Source organism: Balaenoptera acutorostrata, chromosome 19 (genome assembly GCF_949987535.1).
Source record: "Balaenoptera acutorostrata chromosome 19, mBalAcu1.1, whole genome shotgun sequence".
Taxonomy (NCBI): Eukaryota; Metazoa; Chordata; class Mammalia; order Artiodactyla; family Balaenopteridae; genus Balaenoptera; species Balaenoptera acutorostrata.
In genome coordinates, this window is record NC_080082.1 from 8,062,943 (window position 1) to 8,085,190 (window position 22,248).

The following is a 22,248-nucleotide window of genomic DNA, read 5'->3' on the forward strand; positions in this document are numbered from 1 at the left end:
TCTCTGGGTGTATCAGATCCAGGAGATTCCTACTTGATTGTGCAGCCATTTGTTTTGCTTCTAAAAATTAGTGGCAGTGCACCGTGTTATCTGTGATGTCAGTCAGCTCTAATGAAGGAACTGACTGCATATGCGTGGGGTGTGAATCCCCTCGTTTCTGGAGTCCGGGTGTCAAACTCATTCAATAGCTGACAGCTGTGATTAGAGCAAAGAAGGACTCCAGCATGAAAGGCACTGACAGGAGTATCCAACTGCAGAAAAAGTAATAAGAAGTACCCAAGCTGACTTGCAACCAACAGTCCAGTTTGACTCACTGTGCACAGGAAATCAAGGAGGAGAATATGAGCCATTTTCTCTTTATCAATTTTCACTTCTAATTATTCCTTGGAGGTAGCTTGGTTTAGCTTTTATACTTTTTGGGGGGCTATAATGAATATCCGGAGCTGTGCTGTATAAAGTATCTTGGCAGCGTCTGTCATGTTCCCTACCCCATCCTCAGTACATGGGAACCCCTCTTTCCCTTTTTCTCTTCTCCCATCCATCCCCTCACCACTTCTTTTGACCCACAGTAAGTGCTAAGTAACTTTGAAATAAAGAGAAAGAATTAATGAAGAATACTTTTTGCAAGTACTCTGAAGTGACCCCCAAACTTGTGGTACATGTGAAGATAAAGTCTACTATTCTTCACATATAATTTTGTCAAAGGGAGATGATTTTCTTCTGGGGTCTATCTCTTTGATAATTTGTTTCTGTTCTCTGCTTAATCTGAAGAAATCCAGGTAACTTCACGAGCTAGAGTTTTCTCTTGGGGTTTTCTGTACCACCCCATATAGAAAGTGGCATTCCTGCTAGTTGGCAAATACTAATACTGAGCCATGGAATATATTTTGTGCCCATTTTCTCATAAGATAAGGCATCATTTGTCAACTTAAACAGAACTTCTAGTGCTCTACTGGTTTTGCTTAAAAAAGTGTAACACTAGATTCTTTGAAAATGTCTCTTAATACTGAGGCAGAATCAGAACATGTCAGTGATGTCAGTATTACACACAACTGACCCAGTACCATAGAATTACAGAACTGCAGATTTAGGGTTTCAGAAGATCAACCATTTTCTACTTCTTATTAGGACAAAGGCATCCTCTAGGGTAATTCTTTCCAGGACTCAAGTGTAACGTAAGCATTTACTTCCCATAAGGGAATCTTTGTTGGAATTAAATGGTTTCCTAGAGCACAGAATTTGGAGTTACATGCAGCTAGGGTTGATGTTTCTAGGTGTGTTTGTGTGACTAAAATAAGTTCTCAGGGCTTCTCTTTCCTCGTTTATAAAATAGGAAAGACAGCATCTACCTTACAGAGTTGATTTGAGGTGTCAGAATGCTTGCTTTGTGTCCGGTGCCCAATATGGATCATTTAACCACATTTCTTTCTTGTGTCCTTTCTTTCTATTGTATGTCCTTCCTTATTCTCTCCATTCTTTTTCTCCCTTCTCTCCCTCCTTCTCATCTTTCTCTTTTTCTAGTCTTTTCCTCCTTACTTCCTTCCCGTTTCTTTCCTCTCTTCTTTCTTGACTACCTTCTCTTCAACCTCCTTTTCCTTCATGCACTCCCTACGAAAAAATCCTGAATTTATATTATTGACTTTCTCACTGAAGAACATCTTTCCCTTTGTTTTCTTATTCCCCTTCTCCAGTTCGTCAATTAGAATGTTCATCTAATGTAATCCATCTACCTCTCATCTCATTTTTCCACAATTCCCATTTTTAAACTTCTAGCTCCAGCAAGCAGTTCCCATCTCTGTGCATTGCACTCAGTAGATATTCTCAGTGTCCTGGGGTTGAGGGAACACTGTTTTATTTCCTGGTCTATTAATTTTGTTCAAAGAAGAAAGGACTGAAGGGAGCAATAAGGAAGCCATGCTCTTTATTCCTGATAATTCAGTCCTTCTTTTTCCTGATAATTCAGTCCCAAGTTCTCTGATATATTCATGTATATATTTGTCAAGCTCTCTGATCTACTTAGTTTCAAAATTACTTTCATTGGTAGGTATAACACACAAAACAGGTGCACAAAACAAAAGTTAGTTGGTGAGTTACTAACAAAGGCCAGGTGCATAAAAGAAAACATACAGTCAGTGAGTTACCACAAAGTGAACTCCCGTGTAACCCCCAACCAGGCCAGTAAATAGAACACTTCCAGAAGCTTCCACATGGCCATTCCCAATCATTACCCCCACGTTGTATGGCCTGAAAAGCCTAAAATATTTACTATCTGAACCTTTACTGAAAAAACTTTCTGATCTCTGTAATAGACTGTTTTTCCTCTCTTGAGTCTTCAAAATATGTTTAATGGTTGAAAACAAAACATTGTTCAAAGTACGTAAATGTAATGTGTAAAATAACCACAACATAAAGTGGGGAGGCTAAAGGGATGTATTCTTACATTCTACTTGAAGTGTTCAAGTATTGATTCTAAGTAGACTCTGAAGTGAGGTGTATAATCCCTAGAGCAACCAAAAAAAAAGTATACAAACAGATATAGTAAAATAGCATAATAGATGAATTACTAAAAATTGTTCAAATAATCTAAAAGAGAAAAGGGCAAACAGTGGAATGGAAAACAAATGGAACAGTCAGAAAACAAATGATATCATTGTAGAATTAAATTCTGATATATCAACGATTACACACCAGTTAATGGAGAGATTGTCAGAATTCTTCAAAAAATGACCAGTGATTTCTACTTTTGGCAAGATGGAATAGATGTACGTTTCCCTTTTCTTCCCATGGAATATAACTGAAAATCCTGGAAATTATATATACAAACACAAGAAGACTTTGACAGATGGAGTAAATCAGTCAGATTGCCTAGGGACCTTGTGACCCAAGGAATGACATAATTGTAAGTTACCTGGGTTTCTTTTTTGCCTCATCTGTTCTAGACTAGGAACTGAAGAAGCTGGTCACCCAGAAATGCCAATAGGCACAGAAATTTTAAAGAGCACTGAGACAAGCCTACTCTGGAGCCAAAGGACCAGGAAAGGGCCAGCCAACAAGATAGAAACACTTAGAAAATAACCACTCTATTCCAGCCAAACACTAGTAAAGGCCAAGTGGAGAGTATAGACTTCCACTTTCACCTTGCTGTAATCCCCCCAGTCACCACTAGGGTATTGTCAGAGAAGGCTGAGTAGGTAGTTGGTACTTTTCATCCGTCTGGATAACTGCCCGTGCAGTTTCAGTGAAGTTCATGTGGAGACCCTAGACTGCCACCCCAAGATAGCATATGAATAATTCCATTAAATATAAACAGTTGAAATAAACCAATAAAAGGCAGAGATCATCAGAGTGGATTAAAATCATGACCTAACTATATGCTGTGTGTAACTGACTTCAAGTATAACATAGGTGTGTAAGAAATAAAAGGATGGAAAAAGATATATCATGTAAACATTAATCCAAATAAAGCAAGAGTGGTTATATTAATATCAGATTAAGTAGACTTCACAGCAAAGAAAATTACCAGATATAGAAAGGAAAATTATATAACGATAAAATGGTCAATCCACAAAGAAGTTATAGCAAATCTAAAAAGGTATGCATCAAACAACAGACCTGCAAACTATGTAAAGCGGGAAGTAACAGAATTAAAAGGATAAGTAGACATATCTTCAATGATAGTAGAAGACTTCAACACCCCTTTCTCAACAATTGATAGAAGAATCACAGAAAGCTCACCAGGGATAAAGAACTTGACATCACCAACCAACAGAATCTAGTTGACGTTTATAGAACACTCTAACCAACATCAGCAGAATATATATTCTTTTCATGTGCCCACAGAGCATATACCAACACAGAGCACGTCCTGGGCCATAAGACAAACCTCAACAAATTTAAAAGAACTAAAATCAAGCAGAGTATGTTCTCCAATGGCGGTGAAGTCAGTCTAGAAATCAGTAACAGAAAGATAATAGTAAAATCTCCAAACACTTGGAAAATAAACAACACTTTTCTAAATGTACGAGTCACAGAGGGGATCTTAAGATAAGTAAATAAATACAGTGAACTGAATGAAAATGAAAATACAACATATCAAAATTGTGGGACACAACTAAAGCAGTGATGAGGGGGAAATTTATAGCACTAAATTATTACATTAGAAAAGACAAAACATCTTAATAATGTGAGCTCTCATATCAAGAACCTAGAAAAAGAAGAGCAAAATAAACCCAAAGGAGGCAGAAGAGTGTAAATCATAAAAATAAGAGCAGAAATAAAAAAAAAAATTTTAGACAGGAAAACAATAGAGAAAAATCAGAGTTGGTTCTTTGAAAAGATGAATAAAATTGACAAACATCTAGCAAGATGGACAAAGATAAAAATGGGAGAAAACACAGATTAGCAGTATCAAGAATGAAGCTACATACTTTGCAGAGATAAAAAAGTTAGGGAACAGTATTAACAACTTTGCATACATACAGTTGACAACTTAGATGAAATGGACCAATTCCTTAAAATCACCCACCAAAAAATCTCACCCAGTTTGAAATAGATAATTTGAATACCCCTGTACCTATTTAAGACATTGAAGTTATAATTTGAAAATTCCCAAAAAGAAATCTCCACTGGAGATTCACCAAATAAATCTGCAAAATGTTTGAAGACTAATTCATACGGTTTATACACAGTCTCTTTCAGGAAATGGAAGGGGGAAATCTTCCCAATTCATTTTATGAAGTTAGCATTACCCTGATACCAAAGCCAAATAAAGGCAGTACAAAAAAAAAAAAAAAAAAGGAAGGAAAGAAAACTATGGACCAATATCTTTCATGAATGTATATGCAAAACCCTTAACAAGATATTAACTAATATAATTAGAAATTAAAAAGAATTATATACCATTACCAACTGGAGTTTATTCCAGGGATGCAAAGTTGGTTCAAAAATCCGTCATCGTAGTCCACTTTATTAACAGGCTAAAGAAGAAAAAAATAATCACATGATTAATCAGTTGATGCAAAAAAAGAATTTGATAGAATTCAGTACCCATTCATTATTTTTAGAAAAACCACTCAGCAAACTAGGAATAAAGGGGAACTTCTATAACGTTATAAAGATCATCTACAAAAAAGCTACAGATAATGTTCTTAATGTTGAAAGACAAATGCTTTTCTCCTAAAATTGGGAATAAGGAAAGGATGTCCTCTCTCACTACTCTTCTTTAACACAGTGCTGGGCCTGTTAGCCAGGCAATAAAGCAAGAAAAGGAAATAAAAGGCAAACAGATTGGAAATGAAGAAATAAAACTGTCCCTATTTGGAGATAACATGATTGAATGTGTAGAAAATGCCAAGGAATCTATGAAAACAACTTCTAGAAATGAAATTTTCAGGTGTAAATCTAGCAAAACTTGCATAGGACCTGTATGCTGAAAACTATAAACTGCCAATTGAAGAAAATAAAGGTCAAAATAAATGGGGAGTTGTCAGTTCTCTCCAAATCGATGTATAGGATTAACACAGTTCCTGCCAAAATCCCAGCAAGATTTTTTTTGTAGATATACAGAAGATTATTCTAATATTTATATTGAAAAGCAAATAAAATAGCTAAAACAATTTTGAAAAAGAAAAAAGTTGGAGGAATCACTATACTCAATTTCAAATACATTAGGTAGCTACAGTAATCAAGACTGTGTGGTGTTGGTGGAGGGATAAACACAGATCAGTGCAACAGAATAGAGAACCTTGAAATAATCCCACACAAATATATCCAACTGATTTTTGACAAAGGTGCAGAAGCATTCAGTGGAGGAAGGATAGATTTTTTAATAAACAGTGCTGGAGAAATTGAACATCTGTAAACAAAGGAAACAAACCAAACCAAGACAAAACAAAAAAATCCTTGACTTAAGTCTCACACCTTATATACAGATGCACTCAAGATGGATCACAGACTTAAATGTAATGTAAAACTAACAAACTTTAAGGAAAAAACATAATAGAATATCTTTATACTCTAGGGATAGACAAAGAATCCATAAAAGGAAAAATTGATACATTAGACTTCATCAAAGTGAAAAACTTGGCTCTTTGAAGACACTGTTAAGAGAATGAAAGACAAGCTACAGACTGGGAGCAAATATTTGCCCAGCATGTGTCTGATGAAGGACTAATATCTAAAATAATTAAACAACTCTCAAAACTGAGCAGTAAAAAAACCCAAATGATCCAGTTAGAAAAAGGGCAAAAGACATTCCACTAAAAAGGATATACAGATAGCAACTAAGCACATAAAAAGATATTCAACGTCATCAGCCATTAGGGAAGTGCAAATTAAAGCCACAATGAGATAGCATTACACACCTATTGGAATGACTGAAATAAAAAATAGTGACAGCACCAAATGCTGGTGAGGGTGTGGAGAAACTGGGTCACTCATCCATTGTGGTTTGATTTTGTGTGGTTTTCCTTGTATTTATCCATATGTTTTGTCCATTTTGGGAAATTCTTATCCTGTATTTTAACAGTTTCCAGTAATTAAAAAAACGTTTTTTTTTAAATGAATGAATAAAGACTATAAGCTTTGTCTAAGGTAATTGACTGAAAAATGTTTCCTCATCATGCTCTGCATGTATATTTCCATCCAATTATAAATATGGAAACAAAACAGCACAACTATATATGGTGTTTCCCCTTTGTTGCACCCTAAATGATATCTACCTTGTTTTTACTCTCAGAATCGACTGATTGTCATATAGGATATGTTAGGCTAATTTTGCTGTGAGTTTTATTTTTTAATTAAACCTGTGTGAGGATGTAAGCAGTGAAATATTCTCTCCACACCTTTAAAAACTAAGGATAATGGGTATTGGGTGATGGAGAAGTCTGTGGCCCTTCTATTAACACTTAATAATTTCTCACCTCTCATTATTCATTAGCTGGGCATAGTTTTCCAAGCACTTTGATATTCCCTTTCTCAGTTGCCCTCACAACGACTCCTTGAGCTTGGCAAGCTTGCAGAGATAGTCTCTGAGGCAAAGAAGCCTATTGACAGATAAGGGTCCAGAGTGGTAAATCTCATTTCATAGCGATCTGGAACTTCCCAGAATGGCTCTGAGTCTGTATTTGAGTGCCTGTTTTATACTCTTCAGGTTACCTAGTTCCAAAATATCATAGTCCTTCCATGGACACAATAAGTGGTCCAGCCAGAAACAAAGTTGTCTTCCTTGTCTTCCTTTTATGCTGTTATGCCAACTGCATACAAGAGAGAAGACTTTGTTATCTGCTTGGAAAGAGGGAGGGTTCTCATCTCCCTCCCAGTTGACTGCTGCTTCCTAAGAGCCCACCAGACATCTCAGAAAGAGCCCTCCTGTAAATATTTTGGTTGACCACTTCTCTTGCAGCTGACTCAGGAATTGAGATGGGTAGTCTGCGGATCCTAGAATCAGTCTGGAGATGGTGATGAGCTTGCCAAGTGGAATTGCCGTAAGCCTTGACTAGCAAGAAGCAGCTTACCTTGTGGAATCTCGGGCCTTTCTTCTGACCACTGTAGGGATTAAGAGGACAAGGTAAGCGAGGAAGCACAATGGTGGGGACTGAGGCACATGTTTGGAAGGCAAAACGATGGAGACAATGTATGAAGCTTCAGAGTCCTTGAGATAAATCATACTTACATGGGGCAATTGTTCCTTCAAAAATATCGCTGGAGTAGTTGAACCAGAACCATGGTAATTGCAGGGAATGCATAGGAATGCAGTAAATAAAATAGGAATATCCCCTGCTTTCACAGCACCTACTGCCTAGGGGGGATGTACTTCATAAACAAGTAATTACACAACTGTACATCAGGGTTCTTTGTGGGAGAAGAACAGGTTGCAACTGGGGCACATAAGAGGTCATGTTGACCTGGTGTCGGGGGGTCCTGGAAGGGTTCCTGGAATTAGGGGTATCTAAGCTGAGTCATAAAGGAAAATCAGACACTTGTTAGGTGAACAGATGTGGAGGTAGAGTAGAGGGGAAAGAGTGGGCAAGGAAACGAAGATGTTTCAAAGAACTAAGATTATTACAGTTTGGTATGACTTTAGCTGTGGCTTTAGCATACAGAATGGGGAAAAGAGGTCTCTGGGCAAAACCTAGTATTACTTTGAAAAACTGGGTCGAAGTGCTTAACTTGAAATTTAGAGAATCGCCATGAATGAGCCACTGGCTCCCCACTGTCTACTAGTGTGTTTATGTAGGAACACTGACTTCATATATGCAGGCAAGATGGTGCAGGTTAACTCAGATTTCTATGAGTACGTTTTGCCTTGCCTGGCAAGTTGTGAATCTGTCCCCTCACTGAGGCCGACAGCGCCCTCCAGTGGCAGTGAAGGTGAGAGCTCCACCTGCTATACGGACGGTGCATTTTTGCCATTCCCCTCTGAGGTCACAGTCAGTTGAGTCAGAAGAGTCTGCTGAAATTCTGAAACCAAATAACATAAAGAGAGTGCTAGTTCTTATGGAGAGCTGACTTATTATCTAAATGTTAATCCTTTTAATATACCTCCAAAGCGGTTTCCTGGTTGAGAAAAATTACCAAAAAATAATGGAGGAGAGAATGAGGACTATAAAAAATGGGAACTGTTCTGTCATTTCCCTTTCAACCCCACCCCAGAACACCGATTTAGCTTTGGACGGTGGAAGGGAATTAGTAAGTGGATCTACTGGTGTAAACAATTTTAACAATAGAAATTAATTTCTTCTCAGCTCTTCTAAACGTTGGAATAAGACTTTGACGTGTCACCAAGTAGCCAGTCTGCTTAGGTGCTTACCTGTCTGGGATCAAGATAGAATAAAAAGGGGTGTGTGTCTGGGGGAGGGGACAGCTGTGACTCATGTCATAATGTCCCAGGACACACCCAATTCCCCTTCCCCCTACAGGGGGAAAATTGGGATCCCACTCTGCCCAAATGTGTGTTGTGATTTTGAGCATACTAAATTTTATTTAGTTATTCTACAGAAACCTCAAGATTTAAGAAGGTGCCCAATGGTGTGGATAGAATTGCTTTAAATGACATAAGAGCTGGAATTCAGTAGTTACTTATCTTTCTGCCTAAATAGGAAGAACGGCTGAGTTGGGGGAAGTGACCCTGTGGTGCTTTTCAGAATCCTCTAGGTGGCGCTGCTGCAATAGCTATTGGCCAGAAAATGTTTAAGCCCTTAAGTAGCAAACCAAAACTTAACTTATTGAATGTCTTATATCCATGGTTAATTGCTAATATGATCCTACTGATAATTTATACCATCACATTTACATCATAGTCTCTTAAGAGTGAGTCTATACACATAAATTCCACAACTGAGTAATTTCAAGGGTTGGAATACATGTACTTCTCTGGTTATTATTTCATAAAATTATGGGCTTTCGCATGTGGCTGAATTCTTCCACACACGTTAAAACCGGTTGCAGGATTAGCTCTTCTGACCTCTACTTGTGTTGGACAGTGTAGGACAGTGCCTTGTACACAGTAGGTGCTAAATTAACATTTATCAGAGGAATCGATTCTATTTTGTTTTTCCCCTTTCACTACAAATTGGAGATGAGATGACTACCTGGATTCAGTTTTTTACAGCCCTGGTCAGACATTGCTGCTTATCTTTGCTAATAAAAAGACTGGGAGGCCATTTTCCCTTTATTTCTGAAAATGGCCTGAGGTGGATATATATATATATAAAAGAAATCACTTCTTTATTTTAAAAGTAAATTAGTTTTCAGGTTGGTTCCATTGAAATGCAGGAATGGTATGAAAAATTGTGTTTGATAATCGCTCGAATCTTAATCAAGATTTTATTAAAATCAATATTTGATATGCTGCTCAATTTAATTAAACTAAACCATAGAGAAATGAGTAATAAATGAGCTTGAAAATCAATCACGGGATAAGGTATGTTTCTTTAAATTAGTTTAACCTAGGAAATGTTGGGTTATGCAATCGCTGTGATGACAAAAGGAACAACAAAAATCACCGCTTTTGTTTACACAATATGTACAACTAATATGAATGAGCAGGTACTCTGTGCCAGGCACTGTGCTAAACCTTGTGTATTAAGTTTCTTAATTTATTTTGGAACGAAATCCTACGAGGTCTGACTCCTCAGTTGAGCCAGCGTGCGTGTCCCAGGTCATTCAGCCAGTAAATGGCAGATGTGGATTTTAACACAGTGATCCAGCTTTTCCCACTCCCTTAAATTGCTCACAAGGAGGAAGAAAAAATATAATTTGACTGTGGTTAATTTTAGAGGTCAGTGGTGGTCATTTTCTTCCTAGAAGAAGTGTTGCTTTTAAGGCTAGTGATAGAAGAGAAGTGGGGGTCAAAAAGCCGAATCAGAAGGTCTCAGCGTTGACTTAGCAGCTCTGAGTCCCGTGGACTGGAGGAAAGAAAAAAGGTTTTTATTTTTCTGGACAGACACAGAATATGGTTATTTACTATATAATTTATGTTTATTGAGAGTGGCAGAGATTTATGGCTTTAGTAAAAATGTGTTCTAATTGGGATTAGCTAATGAAAAAGTGGTGGCACTGCACAGGGAAAGTTGGAAAATGTGATTTCAGTGGAGGTGCTTCTTCTCTCATGGGAGGCCAACAAAAGGGCTAGTGTCACGCACTGGGGCGAGAATCATACTTTTAATTAGGCCTTCAGAGTTTGTGCCTGCACTCTTGGCTCTAAGTGTTCTTAGTCGTCCAAAGAATCGGCTCTAGGAAACTAAAGACAGTCTTGTTAAATACCATCGGCAAAGAGAACGAAACTGCAGCTTCCTGAAAAACCTCCCTCATTTTTATTCAGTGCTTGTTCGATGGGATGGAAATTAAAAATCAACAATAGTCACGACCACACAACTGTACGACTTCCCTGCTCTAGGCTGAGGATAATTTTTCTTTCAAGTCACGCTTCCCAAATGACAGTCATTCATGTATCACATGCACAGTTTTTGACATCTCCCTGTACCTCTCGTGTTACTTAATATTTTCACTGAAAATGGTTTGTTTTTAAAAACTGAAATCAAATACATTTATTTTAGAAGGAAGCTTTGTGTCACGACCACGAGTGGGAAGCCAGTGTTACTTTTTCTAAGGATAAGAGTGAAAAGAAATAGTTAAGTCAAAACACTGTTATCAAATTTTAACTCCCGGGGAGTATCCAGAGGTCATAAAGACATACTTGTACCAAACTGAGACTTCCTCTTTTATTATATCTGAGGAATAAGAAAAGATTTGAAAAAGGAATGATTTTTTCATTATGTGAATCAATTTTATCCAACAAAGTATCTATGTAACACCTAAAATCAAGGTTCCCACCAGAGGTGCGTCCTCCAACCTTTGTGATCAACAGCCCATGAAGCTTTGTCTGCTGCTCACGTGAGCCTTTGCACCCCTTTCTTTACTTCCCGTCTTCCTCCCAATAGTATTTGAACCTTGCGCCCCACCCATCTAATTCCACTTACCTTATTTCTAAACATTAGAGAATCCTGTCAAGTGAACAGACTTGGGATGGGAGGCAGATTACAAAATGAATGGTTCCCATTGTTGGTTAACACTTCTTTTCTCCATATATGATGTTTGAGATAATTTTTCTCTAACCGGATGTGGCAAGTTTCCAATAATAGTAAAAGTAAATGTGACGAAAAATATGTCTCATTACCACTCCTGACTTCATATACCCAGTTCCCCCTTCCACTGATGACAGAGGCAACCACTGTCATCATGTTTTCTGTGTTCTTCCAGAGGTATCCTGCATCCATGCAAGTTTACTTGAACCTGTATTCCTCTCCTTAAATGTCACACAAATGGAAGCACACTCTACATGTAAATGTAGAATGCTACATTTTATTTATAAACCCAACAATGTGTTTTGGATGTAGTTTCATATTAGTATGTATAGCCCTAGTGCAGTCTTTTGAATACTGCACAGAAGGACTCTATGCATGTAACTAATCCCCTTTCTATGGGCACTTGGATCATTACTTTTTCTTCTGCAAACAATGCTGTAATATCCTTGCATAATTCTTTTTGGGCCCATAGTGACCATTAAGAAATAAATCTAATGCTGGACAGTATTCATTCAAATGGATGGAGTTCTAATTATAATAATTAGAGAGGGCAAACATAGTCATATTTCTTTCATAAGGATTGGCTTTCTCTTCTCTTTCCTTACCCATAATATATCAATAAATTTGTCTCTGCTCTGGTGTCCTGCACAGCATGAAGCATCCTGATTTGCAGATGCAATTGTGGGTTCTAAGTTATGTTTGTTGCATTTGTCTAGTACTATTTAATTCTTCGTTGTCACGATCACATTTGAAATTAGTCCTGTAGTTTTGTGCTCAATGCCTGTCTCTCTCAGGGGATGACAAACTCCGTGAAGCCAGGGAGAGACTTGGGGATGTTGAAAAATCCTAAACTTCTGACCTTAGGGAAAATAACTGCCACATAATTTTAATAGCAAATAGATATACATTCCTAGTGCAGCCTGAATGGGAAATATGAAGGAAAACAAAAAGAAAGGGAAAACAACCCATGAGAGTTGGGGTTGCTATTTCTGATGAAGCTGGAATTGGGAAATACCAGGAGTCTCATAGGAAATCTTATCTCACCGGAAGACGATCCTGTCCTCTTGGCCAAAGAACGGGTATGTATTTCTGTGTATATAATACTTGCAGACCCTAGACAGAGGGCCGGTCTACCTTCTGGCTTAGCCTCCCATTTATTATCATTCACAAGGTGGTGTTAGATGCTCAGCTTTTAAAAGAAGTGGCTTTTCAGCAGTATTTTTACCCTTGAGAGTGTGTAGAGAGAGCTCTGTGTTGTATATTAATCAGAGCTTTCACGACTCGCTTTGAATGGTATTCGAAATGTGTCTGGGCGTATGGTGAATGAAATATGCCCAAAGTGTGCTCTATTATTTATTACTCAGGAGTCTTTCTATCTGAGACATAGGCTGAAATTAAAGGAACCAAATACCTACCTTTAATTGTGCTCCCTATGTACTCCTCACCCCCAAAAGGGTTCCAGGATTTGATACCTCTTAAGAGTCAGTTTGTATCTAAAGTTGTACTAAAATTTGTATTTTTAAATTCCCCAGTCTTTCTGTAGATGTGTAGACCTCAGAGCACACAGTGCTATGCAAACATTTAGCAACCATGCCTGGGAGCTGTTCCTTCTAGAACCACTTCCCTCCCTTTTCCCAGACGGCAATTCTTACTCATCCTACAAAACCTGGTTCAAATGTCACTTCCTCCTCTGCCCTCCCTGATGGCTCCAGGCAGTGAGTCAGCCCTTTCTCTGCTCTCCCACCATCCTTTTTATATACCTCGATCACATGCCTTCTCAGTGGGTCCGATATCGTCCCCAAGGGGGCAAAAATTCATTCTTTATTCTTTTAATGTATGAAACAGATATGCATACAATACATAAAAAATGTATATAAAATTTCATGGTGGGAGGAGATTAGGAAAAAGCTATCTAAAATTACTTGACTTGGGACTTCGCTGGCGGCCCAGTAGTTAGGACTCCACGCCTCCACTGTAGGGGGCTCGGGTTCCATCCCTGGTTGGGGAGCTAAGATCCCGCATGCTGCAAGTCGCAGCCAAAAAAACAAACGAAAAAAATAATCTTGACTTTAGAGTGGAGATGATGGAAAAAGTTTGAGAAACTGCTTTCTCATAACACTTGCTTCTTCTGAGACAGTCATTAGTTTGTATTATACTGTGTATCTCTTACGAGTTAGAAAACCCTGGCTCTGAAACCCAGCCTCTAGCATAGTCCTTGCACTTATTGGCATTCCCTATTTATTTACCTGAAGAAATAGATGATGATTGAGATGCTTGCTTCTAAACATGTCTGCTCCACAAGAGAAACTCCTGTAAAAATCATTCTTAATACCAATATCCAGGACCTACCTCCAGATCTGGAGTAGGACTTGGGAATATGTATTTTAAAAGGCTACTCCGGTGATTGAATTTGCGAACTATCGCTCCAGCCCAAGAATCACTTTCCTTTTCTTTTGCAAAGGTCTCCATTTATAAAAAGAAAAACCAGAATAGATGTGGGTGAGATTTTAGACTGCAGGATTCTGTGAATGTGGCAGACAGTGTGGGCTGGCTCAACACCAGGGGAGCCCTGGGCAGGGTTTCTTTTGGTAGCCTCTGAACAACATGGACAGATATGAAAAGTTAAATGGTTTGGGCACTGAATGAATGTCCAGAGTGCTGGTTGATGGAAGTGTTGGTGATTTTTAGTGGCATGACCTGAACTCTTTCTTTAGTTCTGTCCTGGGAAAGAATGTTTCCTGGAAAAAAATATTTCAATAATTTGAATGACACAATGGGAGACACACTTATCAGATCTATGGATGACACCCACTAAAGAGGAATAACAAATGCATAGACCAACAGATCTTTAACAACCTCCCAGTAGGTTAGAACCAAGGTTCTCAGTTCTCAATCCTCTCAAGCCCAATGCCTTCTTTATAGAAAATATTTTGTAATGCCACTTTTGTTACTGTGAAAGGAATGTCATAGATGACAGAAGCTACCTACATATGTAATTCCCAAACATCACTGTAATGCCATGAATGTAATATCAAGAGAGATAAAAGGGAAGTAATTTTAGAATAAAACCATACTAGGAGACAAAATGTACTACAATCAGCTCTGCCATCATACTTGTTTTGAAAACGTGAATTTGTTCCAGTGTGACTGTGATATGAGGGGGCGATTTGAACATTTCTGTTTGCTTATGTGCGGTTTCATCCATGAGAAACGCAAGGGGAACACAGAAAACCGCACCCTAGTGAGTTCGTCCCATAGCACAAAACTCGAGTATGCACACGACCCAGACATCAAGCAGCACCTCAGTTCACCTCGAGTTGGAAGCCACATCGACCCACATCTGGGTTCACCTTCCCCTCCAGACAACCCTCCCTCCTCCACAGTAACACAAGCTGCAGCTCTTCCACTGCCCAGACTCATACGAGCAAACCTCAGGTCTCTTCCAAAGTGACATGCCACTTCTATGGTAGTACTTATGTATCCCTTGACCGTTTAACACTTGTAAAACTGCCGTCATATTTATTAGGTTCTTTTTTTTAAAGTGTTGCTATTGAAGTATCTGACTGTTGTGGTCCTCATTCCACCTTCCCCGTAGGCCCTGTGGTTTTTTTTTTTTTTTTTTTTTTTTTTTTTTTTTAATTTTACACTTTATTTATTTATTTTTGGCTGTGTTGGGTCTTCATTTCTGTGCGAGGGCTTTCTCTAGTTGCGGCGAGTGGGGGCCACTCTTCATCGCGGTTCGTGGGCCTCTCACTGTCGCGGCCTCTTGTTACGGAGCACAGGCTCCAGACGCGCAGGCTCAGTAGTTGTGGCTCACAGGCCTAGTTGCTCCGCGGCATGTGGGATCTTCCCAGACCAGGGCTCGAACCTGTGTCCCCTGCATTGGCAGGCAGATTCTCAACCACTGGGCCACCAGGGAAGCCCCCAAGCCCTGTGGTTTTTATCATGTAAATTTGTGTAGTGAGGTGACTTTTTAAGAATGCATACATTGTGTTGTGTCAGAACTGACTGGACTCAGATGCTTGCCTCTGATATAATGAATTCGTTTGGATTTAACAGATGTAAGACACTCTTCAACTGAATAGTGTTGATACTTTTTTTTTCTATTGGACATTTTGAAATCAGGGTGAAATAAGTATATTAGCACACGTGCATAGAATTGCCTTACTGTAGCAGCTCAAGTGCAGTTGAACTATGCTGGTGACTCAGATACCAGTAGTGGCATTGTTATAAAAGATGTGATTTTCTAAAATGGTGAGTAAATTATAAAGTTCTGAACAAAACAAAGCCTATCTCTCCCTTGATTTACACAGTAGTTACTTTCCTGGAAAATTAACTTACATGAAACCCATGCAAAAAACCCCACTGTATTTATAACTGAAACGGAATTTGATTCTGTCCAGATTTGTATAAGCATATTTTTTCATCTGTAGGAGTGGCATGGGAGAAGTGAGACAGTTCTCTTATCCTCTATGAGATGTACAAGCCCCTGCCCACTAAATAACTGTAGTGCCCCTCCCCATCATGTGACAACCCAAACTGCCCCCGCAAATTTCCAGCATGCCCTCTGGTGAACCACTGGGCTATTGCAGTGGACTTAGGATAAGCTATAATTAGGATCGATGTAAATTCTTCAGTTAGGCTGAGAAAATAACTGTACAGAAAACAGAATGGAGAAAAATGACTTAGCCCAAGAAGGGATAAGAAAAGTGCAGAGATGTTTGTTGACAGTAAGTGAAATATGAGTAAGTAGTTTCATGTGACCTAATATATTTAGGCACAATAACTAGACCAGTGCTGTTCATTAGAAACACAACATGAATACATATGTAATGTCAAATTTTCTAGTAGCCACATTTAAAAAAAAGGTAAGAAACAGATGAAATTAACTTTATGAATATATTTTATTTAACCCAACATACCCTCCAAAACATTTTTTCAAGGTGCAATCGATATAAAAAGTATATTAATGAGATATTTTATATATTTTTAATACTAAGTCTTTAATACTGTATTTTACACTTAGAGCACATCTCACATTCCAAGTGTTCGAAGGTTCTGTACCACTACCAGCTAAGTCTTATTTGGTTATCACAATGCTTAAATGTTAAAACTTGATTTCTGTATTTTCTAGGATGCTGTTGAGGGCAAGTTGAAAATCCCCAACACAAACTACCTTAAACAATGAGAACATTTATTCTTTTACTTAAGAGTTAGGGTGCGCCTAGGATTGGTTGATTTAGCAGTTCATGATGTCATCCAGGATGTGGGTTCTTTCTGTCTTCCAGTTCCAACTTTCTTGGGCTGGCGCTCCTCTCACAGTTGTAAAATGCCATCCAGGAGCAAAATGGCGGGTCACACTTCCTTGTTTGTGTCCAAAAGGAGGGATGAAGACACTTCTCCCCAGACTTGAAATATTCATTCTTTCCTTCAGTCTTATTGGGCCCAAATGCCATGTCCCAATTGGCTTACACAAATCATCTGGGTCAGACTATTGGATATTCTTTTATCAGATGCAAGGATGCCTTTGGGTATTTCCTCTTCATTTTACTCACCATAAGTGACACCATTTCTTATTGTCTTTACTTGATTTCTTTGCTCATTTACTGTACCTCAGTGTCTCTGGAAGTGGTTGAGTTTGTGACCTCTTCATAAAACCTGGGCTCCAATAATTTTTGGCCAAGCCACACATGCAACATTGCGTATAATTTTGATTTAAGAGGATATTAAAAAATGGAGTAGGTTTAAAGGAGAGAGCTAAGGTGACAAAGAGAATTGAAATCATATTTTATGAGGAATTTTGAAGGGAATGGAGGTGTAAACCCATGAGAAATAGAGGGCTGGTGGGCGGGAATACAGCATCTTAACATGTCTTAGGGATGACGGTAGGTCTGTTTGTAACAGTTCTCTGCTCCCATCAATTTAGCTGCCTCTAATTTGTTCTGGAACTGGAAGCCAGATAATTAAGCCTGTTAGAATAACATGTACTATGAGAACAAATAGACTGTGATTGAGAGGCTGAGGTGCTTGCCTAAGAATAAAGTATTTAAGCATCAATCCGTGAACTTGGTTATCCCTCATCCACCTCTCTCATCTCATTCCTTTTTGATATGCTTGAGGCCTTGATCTGAGTTCTGGCTAGGTAATATGATTTTATCATTTTATGCAGGTGCTAATAAATTTATGAATGATCACTAGTAAATAATATTAATTAATCTTTATTGATGCTCTGAGGTAAGTACTACTTTATCTGCATTATCTTCTTAAATTCTCCCAAACCCTATGAGGTAGGCAGATACTATTTGTATCTCTATTATACAGGTGAGGAAACGGAGGCTCAGGGAGAGAAATAAACTTGCCTAAAGTCATAGAACCAGTAAGTCACAGAGCTGGGATCCGTACCAGAACTGTCCAATGTCAGAGCCCATGATTTTAAATATCCCCCAAGGGGTGTTTGGGGAATGCTCTGTCCTTGACATACAAGATATTATTGATAGGAAGAGCAAGTAGTCTTCCCAGTTCCCTATTGTTGCCAGTGGGACACACGCAGAGACAGAGGGGTCATGATTTTGACCTGATGTGGCTTTTTTTTTTTTTTTTTAACTGTCTGGGTGGCCTGCCCCTCTCAGGATTGTGCAGAATTCGTCTACCAGGAAGGAGATTTTCAGTTCGTTTTGTGGCTCACACCTTTCTCCGCTCTTGCCTGACTCCGCCTCTTGGAGGACTGTGTGCCCCTCACAGAGTCGTGCATATCGTGGACGCTGGTCCATATTTAGGACATCACACTTCATCTGAGGGCAGTGGGATGCCATGAACACATTTTTGAGAAGGGGAGCACTGAGATCAGCTTTACAATTTATAAGGATTGCTCCGACCTCTTTTGGGGAGATGGGGGAGAGGCTGATAGAGTTCAAGAGCCCCACTTTCCCAGGGAATATTTCTCCATCAACTCCAAGTTTCAGCCCTGCTCCACACAACACTTTAGTCACCTACATCAAATGTCAGGGAGATGGAGGGAACGTGTTCAGAAAAGAGGGCATAAATCACCCAGCCGGTGCATTTCCCTGGGGCACTCCTGACCTCTTGTGTCTCTGCCCATAAGCCCCAAAGGACCCAGGCTCTAACAGCTATTTGGACCATTAATGACCAAATGAATACCCAAATTATACAAAAACTAGGGGGAAATTAGAAATCCTTCTAGGGCAAAGGGAGTGTAGGCCATTGCCGTTTTCTGGAAGGAAGTTCAGGATAGAGGGCTGAAATATTCCTCAACTCCAGAGCAGTTCTAACAGCAAACATTGACCATGCCCTTAGTATGGGCCATGCATTGTACAGAGCATGTTACATGAATTATTATACTTCACTCCTGCCACAAACATCTAGAGTATTCTTATTCCCATTTGGCAGATGAGAACATTGTGGCCTCAAGAGGTCAACTGAGATTCTCAAGGTCACATGATAGTAAATGGTGGAGTCTAATTCAAACCCAAGCTGTCTGTCTCCAGAGCCAACACTTTACACCCTAATGACTCTGGATTCCCTGATGTTTAATTCAAGAAAGCTGAGATTGTCCCCTTCCACAAAACAATTGATGCCATACAATGAAACGCATAGCAAGACTGAGTCCTGCCTAACGGCTCTGTAGCACTGCCCTCATCACATACAACATAGATATACCTATACATATATAATCTCAACATTCCAATGTGAGGTGTGCCGTCAGGCAGTACACAGTCAATTGTCAAGCAGATGGTCCTAGCAATTGAGTGTTAAACCATCTCTACAAGGTATAGATAAATAACAACATGGAAAGGAAGAAGTTTGCTAGATGCAAGATGCCAGCTGTAATTTCAAGAAAATGTTGATTGCATGCTTCAGGAACTATTTCACAAAGCCTTGCTCCAGTACAGATTTTCCTTGTAAGGTAGCATGAAAAAAAAAGAGAAATTTTTATTTTTACTTGGTGTTTATTGTTTCTTCGTCAGCAGCTGTGCTGACTTGGTGTTGATTATGCAGAGAAGAATTATTTTGATTATTGACAGTTGGCATTCTTCTCATAATTTGGAGTTCTTCATCTCAGAATTGTTTCCTCACCTCCTCTCCTGTCTGCACATGAATAAAAATCTAAAAGCACTTGCCAGGATCCTTACCCAAAGCAGCTGTTAGGAGGAACGTAGTTGAAAGTTCAGATGCAATTTGATGTGAAACTCTCCGTGCCGTTTATTCCTTTCTCTGAGCATCACTTCAGAGCAATGGAGCCTGTGGGGTTCATCACAAGTGTCTGAAAGGCCTCTCACAAGGAAGCCACACTCTTTTGTGGATTGCCTTTCCCCTGCGCTTTTGTCTGCTAGCTGGTTGCCCCATCTTTCCTAGCCATGACCATTCAAAATTCTATGCCAGCCGATTACTGGTTAGGATTGGCTGAAATGAATAGTCTCTGCTACCTTCCATATTTTTTCTTAGAAAAAGACTGTTTGGGGCTTCCCTGGTGGCGCAGTGGTTAAGAATCCACCTGCCAATGCAGGGGACATGGGTTCGAGCCCTGGTCCGGGAAGATCCCACAGGCGGCGGAGTAACTAAGCCCGGGTGCCACAACTACTGAGCCTGTGCTCTAGAGCCCGTGAGCTACAACTACTGAAGCCCGTGCACCTAGAGCCCGTGCTCCGCAACAAGAGAAGCCACTGCAATGAGAAGCCTGTGCACCACAGTGAAGAGTAGCCCCCGCTCACCACAACTAGAGAATGCCCACTCACCACAACTAGAGAAAGCCCGCACGCAGCAATGAAGAAGCAATGCAGCCAAAAATAAATAACTAAATAAATTTGTTACGAAAAAGACTGCTTGAAAAACAAAAATGATCTAATGAACCCCCTTTCAGATAATTTTCATGTTGTGCCTGTAACAGATTCCTTTGGTGTCCTGTGTCACACCCCCTGGTCTACCTCTATTTCAGGCTAAGACACACCTCAAATGGCAGAATCCCACCTCCTGCTCTCTCTTCCTGGGGGGAGTTAACACCCCAGAGGATACCCTCCTATAAAGGGGTCAGAAGCCAGTGGAAAATGACCCAGCTTCTCCTCCTGCGGGTGGGCAGTTCTGAGAGGCATTTTATCTGCTTCTCAGAGATCCTGGCAGAATCAAACATGTTGTCTGCAGCAGTGACCCCAATGTAATTCCTTATGTTGGCTTTTCCTATTTCCCTGGATCACCTCCCACGTAGGCACATGCATCCAAATCCTTGTCTCAGGCTCTGCTTTTGGAGAAACACAAAATAAAACATTTTTGTAAAAAAAATTTTTTTCCCACTGAATTTGTTTCTCTTTTCTCCTCTCCCTGTTCTTATCCATTTCTTTTGTTTTGGAGTAAGTAATAGAGTCTATTCTTTTAAAAAATGTAGGATATAGATGCATTAAAAATATTCTCTCTCTATATATGTATTTTAATATATGTGTAAATATTTAATTTTTTATGCATCCATATCTATATCTATATGTCTCTATCTTTATCTATCTATCTATCTATCTAGATATATAATGTGAAAGTCGTCTCTTTGTGGAGCAAGTACATCATGGGCAGAAGTCAGTCTTGGCTCAGTCAGACCTGTGGTTGAATTGTGACCCAGCAGCATTCAAGTCTTGTGAACTCAGGATAGTTATTTACCCTCCCTAGGCCTTAGTTCCAGCTCCAATAAACTAGAGGGAGCATATTTACAGGGTTGTTATGAATATTAATTGACATTGTGTGCGTGTAACACACTAGCATGGTTCTGAGCATTTAGCAGGCAATTAGCATATTTCAGTGATCATTATAAAAAACAAAACAGAGCAAATTTCTCTGTCAAACTGACACACTCCCCCTACTTCCTGGGGAGGGATGGGAAGGGGCCAGGGAGGAAACCACTGTATCTGCTGTGCATCTTTCCAAAACTTTTTCTGTGTTTGTACAAACTTTTAAAAAAAATGCCTATGTATATGCACCTTTGTATAGCTTACTTTCTTTCTCTTTTATGCATGTGGGACCATAGTGTACATGCTGTTCTGCAATTTGCTGTTTTAAAATTTAATACCATACCGTGGACACTCTCCTATGTCAGAATATTTACATCTTTTGCATCAAAAAATGGCTACATGGCATTCTTCTGCATGAATGAGCCCACTTGTGACAGTTTATTTTATGTGTCAACATGACTGGGCCACGGGGTGCTTAGATACTTGGTCAAACATTATTTTGGATGTTTCTGTGAGGGTGTTTTTGCCTGAGTTTAACATTTAAATAGATAGACCGTGTAAAGCAGATTGCCCTCCCTCATGTGGGTGGGCCTCATCCAATCTGTTGAAGGCCTGAATAGAACAAAAGGTTGACCGTCTCCTGAGGAGGGGAGAATTTCCTCCTGCCTGACTGCCTTCAAGATGAGACATCAATTTTTTTTCCTGCCTCTGAACTCGAACTAAAACATTTTTCCTGGGTCTTGAGCCTACTGACCTTTGGACTGGAGCCTACACCATCAGCTCTCTTGGGTCTCCAGCTTGCTGACTGCAGATCTTGGGACTTGTCCTTCATAACTGCATGAGCCAATTCCTTATAATACCCCCCATCTATATATCTATATCCGTATCTATACATAGACACAAATTAATACGGGAAACATTCATACATTATATAA